The sequence below is a fragment of the Rhinopithecus bieti genome, unplaced genomic scaffold, assembly GCF_001698545.2.
Source record: "Rhinopithecus bieti isolate Rb0 unplaced genomic scaffold, ASM169854v2 scaffold_11565, whole genome shotgun sequence".
NCBI lineage: Eukaryota > Metazoa > Chordata > Mammalia > Primates > Cercopithecidae > Rhinopithecus > Rhinopithecus bieti.
Genome location: NW_016807049.1, coordinates 1,005,067 through 1,012,558, shown reverse-complemented (window position 1 = coordinate 1,012,558; position 7,492 = coordinate 1,005,067). Strand labels below are relative to the sequence as shown.

The window sequence follows — 7,492 nt, the reverse complement described above, 5'->3', positions numbered from 1 at the left end:
GACATGTAAAATACAAATCTATTTTAAATTCTCAATTACATATCCAATTGCTGTAATACTCTCTCGAAGTTTGCTCTCCATCTCTGTGCTGATCTTGTCACAGATGACACTCACAGAGGTTTCACTAGGCTCCTCTCTTACTTGCTGAGAAAATCCTTCCACATGCACCTCTAGGATCCTTCTACTTCTTACCTCACGGTCTCTTCTCGGTCCTCTTTCCATTTGGTGTCACCGTCACCATGCTGTGCAAACTTCAAGGTCCTCCTTTAAAAAATTCAACCACACCTTATCAGGGGATCTCATCCTCAAGTTCTTCCATAGCATTTCCCATCCCTTCATGACCCTCTGAACTCAGCCACATCCTTCACAGTGACATAGTTCCCGGGTTCTTCTGCAAAGCCCGGCACTTCTTTTTCTTTCTCTAGGTTAACCTTCTAATGGAGGTGCTTTCCTAAGATTCTGGCCTCGCTATCAGGCTCAGTACACTTAGTGTCTGAAGTGGAGTTAGGAGATTTTCATGAAGATTGCATTTTCTTCCTGTATGAGAATGGGCTAACTGTAAGATCACTGTATGCGTATATTTTGAGTAGTGTCTGGGAGAAGATAGCAACTGCAATACTTGTTGAACACAGACCATACTAGCCAATTTGCTAAGAGAAGAAGGCAATCATCACTTACGTGTAAAATGAAGAGATGAGCAACTTCTTTTTTTTTTTTTTTTTTTTTTTTTTTTTTTTTTTTTTTTTGAGACGGAGTCTTGCTCTGTCGCCCAGGCTGGAGTGCAATGGCCGGATCTCAGCTCACTACAAGCTCCGCCTCCCGGGTTTACGCCATTCTCCTGCCTCAGCCTCCTGAGTAGCTGGGACTACAGGCGCCCGCCACCTCGCCCGGCTAGTTTGTTGTATTTTTTAGTAGAGACGGGGTGTCACCGTGTTAGCCAGGATGGTCTTGATCTCCTGACCTCGTGATCCGCCCGTCTCGGCCTCCCAAAGTGCTGGGAGCAACTTCTTTATTTTATTCTTCTCACTCTATCTCCCTTCCTTGCAACTGGAGCTTAGGCAGGTAGGACGTGAGGAGCTGTAGAATGAGGAAGTCAATAGATACATTTCTTTTCCAGTGACAGGTACCTTAACTTTTCTGACCCTCTCCATCCTCTTCAGGTATGTGAGGTTAGGCACCATGATCCAGGAAGTCACTTCCAACTTAAAAATTCTGTAATTTTTTGTGATTGCCTCTAGTCGTGTTGTGTAACCTATTGATGTTCTCTTTCTCAGGGTCCTGGTTATTTGTTAATACCATCTTTTTTTGTTGTTTTTCTTTTCTAGCACTTGTATTGTGATTAGCGGCCAAAAAAACGACAGTCAGAACTTCAGCTAAGGTACAATAAGGTAAAATCCTTTTTCTAGTTGAGCTATTTCCTTGGAAAGGGGAATTGATGGCCCAATCTGTGAGAACAGATTAATAAGGAATAAGTATTTATAAGCTGGTGTTTTCAACATGATGTACAGTTGTTACCATTTTTAGTCATGCTCAATTTTTTGTGTCTTAATAAAGCTAAGTGTGTTCATTTTCTCATCAGTTTAAAAATGGAAATAAAGGCATGTTGATTGAGATTTGAAATAAGTTAACTTTATTTCAAAAGCACATTTGTGTTTAACTGTAGCAATGTGGAATTTTTTGAAATATTGCAAAATGTTTGAATTATTAGTACATACATAGGATCATGTAGCTTGTCTAATTCTTAGAAGCTTAAGAATTATTCCTTGATTTAGGTTGCCTTTCTTCAGAATGCTGTACAAATACGATTGTGAACATAAACAGCAACACTGTGGAAAAGCTCAATCTTTCTTTGATGTTATCCTTAATAATGTTTTATCTATCTAGCAAACACTGTTAACATCCTACCTTAAATCCAACCTCCCTATATAATCTGTTCTCATACAGCTATAAAGACACTACTTGAAACTGGGTAATTTAGAAACAAAAGGGTAATTTATTAATTGTGTTCTACATGGCTGGGGAGGCCTCAGGAAACTTATAATCATGACAGAAGGCGAAGGGGAAGCAAGGCATGTCTTACATAGTGACAGCAGAGAGGGAGAGAGAGTGCAGGGGAAACTGCCACTTCTAAAACCATCGGCTCTCATGAGAACTCCTTTACTATCATAATAACAGCATGGGGGAAACCGCACTCATGATTCAATCACCTCCCACCGAGCCCCTCCCTCTTCACGTGGAGATTACAATTGGAGAGGAGATTTGGGTGGGGACACAGAGCCAAACCCTATCACTATCCTCTTCCTTCCTAATAAAATCTTGATGTTGTAAGGACAGCAATGTGCCCAGCTAAAAAATATTCTCATCTTCCCAGATTCTTTTTCTGTGGCCATGTGACTCAGCTCCAGCTGATGAGCTCTCAGTCTTGGTCCCTGGGGAGAGACTTTCAAGAGGAGATTCCTCTTCGAATGTTTTTTCCTTTGTTCCTATCCCATCATTCTATCAGGAAATCACGCCCCTGACCCCCACCCCTTCTTGCAATCACAGCAACGAAAGCCGAACTGGGGATACTGGAGCGGGAGGATAAAATGAGCTTGAGCTCTTGCAAGCCCACCATCAGATGTCTTGTTTCATGAGACACATACAGTCCCTAATTTAGACGAGCTTATTAGGTTTGCTGACACTCAGAGCCAAATGGAGCCTTAGCTGATTCAGTAACATTTATATCTGGATATCATGCTAGACACATTACCCTATCTTACTTAAACACCACAGTAGTACTATTAAGTCGAGTATTTTTATTCCCATTTGATGTATGAGGAAACAGGCCCTAAGATGTGAAGAACTTTGTCCTGTGAAACTTGTCCTATGGTAGTAACTGGCACAGGTGAGATTTGAACTTGGACCTATCAGAGGCTGATCCCTGTACACAGCTGCCTCAATGCTGGCCCTGACAGCCTGGTTCCAGAAGCCCATCCTATTGCTGTTTAGATTTTACAGTTAGGCAGTGGGCATTGTCAGCTCAGTAACCCTTTGACTACAATGCTCTTCAATAGCACAGACTTTCTATTATATTTTCCATTTGTAAAACTAAGTGAACTGAGTCTATTCCTGTATAACAGAAATGAGAGAAAGAGAGAAAGAGAAAGGAATAGAGAGAGAGAGAGAGAGAGAAGAAAGAAAGAAAGAAAGAAAGAAAGAAAGAAAGAAAGAAAGAAAGAAAGNATGAAGCTGAAACCCCCACGATGGGATTTGTGCCTTTATAAGAAGAAGAAGAAATACCAGTGCTTTCTCTAATTGCCATGTGAAGGTATACCAAGAAGGTAACTATCTGTAAGCCAGGAAAAGAGTTCTCACAAGAAACAGAATTTGCCTTTATCTTGGACTTCCCAACCTTTAGAATTGTAGAAAATAAATGTATATTGTTGAAGCTACCAGTCTATGGCATTTTTTGTAGCAATCAGAACTGAAGAAAGAAAGAAAGAAAGAGAGAAGAGAAAAAAGAAAATAAAAGGAAAAGAGAAATACAGATCTGATTTGGGAGAATCAGTTTATATTGGAATTGCCTATGAAAGTTGGTAAAGGAAATATTAATTCTGAGCATCTTATTTTCTTTCTTTCTTTTTTTTTGAAATAAAAGTCTAGAACTAGTGGTCAAAATATGGTCACCAAAACTCAGCTTTTACCCAACAATCATAGAATTAAGTATTCTCTGCCTAACTATCTTCATTAATTCACTCTTATTGACTTGGTTCAGAAAATATATATATATATATATAGCTTAAAAACTAAGTCATAAAATGAAATTTCTTTCTGAAGAACGTTAATACAAGGCATTGCATAAGGCACTGAGCTGACTTGGGGGATGGAGGAGCTGGATAATGGAAACATCTTTTGGCTGGAAAATAAGGGACTGGAAATGCAGGGGACAGCCCAGCAATTTTTGGCATTACAGAAAGCCATTTCACCTCTCTGGACCTTTGCTGCTTATTTGTAAATTGATGGTGTAAGGTATTCTGATGGGCTGTTAGTACAAAATACTAGCTTAACTTCTTGGGTCTCCATTGCTAATGCAGGGAAATACTCTGATATCTACTCAAAGCAACAGTTTTTACTTCTGTCCATTGAACCTAAGAGTGACCAGTTTTTTTCATTTTCCTTTTATTTCTTCCAAATACATCCTGAATCCCTTGTCTCTTTTGTTATGACTCTACTCCAAGCCATCATCTTGTCTTGCCTGGGCGATGGCATTAGCCTCGTGTTAGTCAACATGGCTTTCATTCTTACCACACAAAATTACATTCTGTCACAGCCAGCGTCTGCTTTGGGAAGCCTCTGGTAGATCGTGTTATTCTCCTATTTGAGACCTGCTCAAAATCCTTCAATTCCTTCCCCTACATTTAGAATCAAATCCAAATGCATTAACATGACTTATAAATCTGATATGATCTGGTTTCTACTTGTACTTTTCTCTCTTTCTTCCTACACTCCAAGCCTCCCTGTCTTTATTTATTGAATATTTCTCTTTGTTCTTTGCCCTTGGGGGCCTGGCACTGAGCCCCTGGCTCTTCTTACTACTTGACCCTTCCAGTCAAATCTCAACTGCCAAGACCTCTCCTAACCACTCTCTCTCAATAACCACCATCTCGGACACCCAGGTTTAATTCCCTTTAGAAACTGGAAGTTTTATTTCTTAAGGCATATGAAAATAACCCCTTATGGACAAAATACTTACATATGTCACTTAAGGGATTTAGGTAAGACATGATAAATCTGTCGCACCTGTTTATAATTTGTTATTTATCTCCCATTATAATATGATCTAAGCTCCATGAGGGTAGGGCCTTGTCTGTTTTCTTCACTGCCAAAACCACCATACTTATAACGATGCCTGCCCCCTGCAAGAAGCTTAGTAAATGTTTGCTGAGTAAATGAATATAGAGTCAGAAAATACCCTATGTTAAATATCTTAAAAGAAATTAAGCAGTTCTTATAGATGTCCCCAATGTGTCTTTTGCTTAGATGAGAAGAAAAGAAAAAAAAAAAAAGGCAGGGCGCGGTGGCTTACACCTGTAATCCCAGCACTTTGGGAGGCCGAAGCAGGTGGATCACGAGGTCAGGAGATCAAGACCATCCTGGCTAACACAGTGAAACCCTGTCTCTACTAAAAAATACAAAAAATTAGCCGGGCATGGTGGCAGGCGCCTGTAGTCCCAGCTACTCGGGAGACTGAGGCAGGAGAATGGCGTGAACCCAGGAGGCGAAACTTACAGTGAGCCGAGATAGAGCCACTGCACTCCAACCTGGGCGACAGAGCTAGACTCCGTCTCAAAAAAAAAGAAAAACAGAGAAAGAAGAAGATGAAGAAACAATATAGGAAGAACAGAGGACAGACAGAGGTATAAATAGAAAATAGCAGTAAATCCTTGGGTGGGACTGTTTCAGGGATCTTTACTCAGTGGCATTTCTGATCTATGATGTTGGGTGACAGGGCTCCATTCTTTGAATCTTACATAGATTTATTGGCTAAACCTGGCACGTGCACGATGAGAAATGTTTGTTGAATGAAGGCCCGAAGGAATGAAATACTAAATTATTGAACTGCTAAGAGCAAAATTTTCCCTGTTTTTATGGGCATGACAATATTCCCTTGATGCCGGCGTTTAATCCATGTTAGTAACAAACATTCCAGATAACAATGACTGTGAAAAATATCCCGTGAAACAAAAGTCAGTCCCTGTGCCAGGCATTTCCCTTAGCGCATTTCAGAGTTTATTCTGTCTTCAAGGGAATTGTCACAGTGACTATCCAGAATGGCACATGGTGTTAATGTATTAAAAATACTGACAGGAAAAGGAAAGCTAGAAAAACGTCTTATCTGTCAGTTAAATGATATAGCCTTGTGGTTAGATTACAGCAATTCCTGGGTTTTTTGTTTGCTGCCGATTGAGATTTGACAGCTGTTTGTAAAATATTTACATTCTAATTTCTGTCACATTGACAGCACTTTTGGGTCTTTGGAAGATGATAATCATATGTTAGGAAAATGTTAAAAAAATTGAAGTTGATCTGTTGAGGAGAAAATCTGTTTTAAAATTGTGCAAAGGAAGGGCACCCACTTTAATAAAGAATGTGCATCTAATAAAAGTCAGAAGTAGTAGATTCTTGTGATCCAAAAACATACTACATGTAATGTGCAGTATAGTATCCCTCCCAACCCTGCCTGCCTTGCGTACCTCAGCTTTTCTTCATCAGCTGTGTGTGGCTGGCCACATACTTCTTACCCTTTTCCACTTTATTCTATGCATAAAATGGCAATATTTGAATGGCATATTACATAGGATTTTGGAGTATCCATATGAAATTTTGTCAAAGAAATTTAGCTTATATCTTTGGTATTAAAAGAAGAGAAAATAAAAAGCATTGGGAGGAATACTACGTATTAAATTTATATAGAACTTCCAAATAAAATCTTTTCAAAGATTTGAATGAGAAGCATACATTTATATAAATTTATATTATCAGGTATATAGAAATGATGACCTGTAATTCTTGATCAATGGTCTTATTCAAAGTCTTTTATTTGGTTTTGTAAATTTATTTTCTGCTCTAACATTTTGCTACATCACTAAACATTCTTTTTAAATGCCATTATATTTATATTCACAGAAAATGTGCATATTCTGTAACATATGTAAATATTCCTGATCATTTCCAGTATTTCACGTTAAAAATTGTAATATTGATGAAAATCATTGTTAATCACTTTCTACGCATATCCCTGAATATCTTCCTTAGAATATAGTCCCAGAAATGAAATTCCTTGATCAAATGGTACACACATTTTTAAGGCTTTTGATATTTACTATATGGTTTTCATTTCATCAAAGTCTTGATAGTCACTATCTGTGTGGTGCTTTGTAAGGACAAGTAGATGACAGAAAATGTAAACCCTATTTTATAGCCATTCAGAAGTTTCCTGTAATTGAAATTATGTTTAAAGATTCTAACAGCTATTACTTTCTTTCATTGACAAATGTAATGTTGAAACCTCTTGGGATAAGGCAAATGATTTTGGAACCCATCCTAACCTTTTAGTATCAAGTATTTGAAAAATTCTTAGAAGGCATAAATGTTTTTATAGCCCTCACCCTGCACATAGCTTGAAATCACTAAAAGAACATATCAGCTGCAAATGGACAGAAGCGGACTCAATCCTTGATGCTTTGTAAGAACAAGTAGATAATAGACTAAGTGACTAGGAACAAAAGTGCAATTGAAAGCCCTAGGTCTACACCCATTTCCCAGCCACCCCTCTTCCCATCCCTGGCTCGGTCCTGTTCCCCCAGGGTCCTCAGCCTCAGAGCCTGCATGTGGACTCTCAGCCTGAAAGCCCAAACAGCTTCTCCCCACGTCCTCATGCCTATCCCTTGATCACAAACGTATTTGGGTTCCAGGCGCACAATGGGAATGCATCAGTGAAAGATTATTCTAT

The 7,492-nt window shown here is 39.0% G+C and overlaps 1 protein-coding gene across 4 annotated transcripts in view; it reads left to right on the top strand.

The window, feature by feature from the left end:
* CHRM3 (cholinergic receptor muscarinic 3) overlaps nt 1-7,492 on the top strand; it is a 544,049-nt gene that overhangs the window by 260,545 nt on the left and 276,012 nt on the right. Inside the window, exon 3 of one of the 4 annotated variants that reach the window (XM_017879768.1) lies at nt 1,326-1,378. The exons of 2 other annotated variants lie outside the window; for them this stretch is intronic. The gene's annotated coding sequence lies outside the window, so the exon portion shown is untranslated. Of the gene's footprint in view, nt 1-1,325; nt 1,389-7,492 lie in introns of all 4 variants that reach the window. One more of the 4 variants, XM_017879767.1, reaches the window with a different exon arrangement.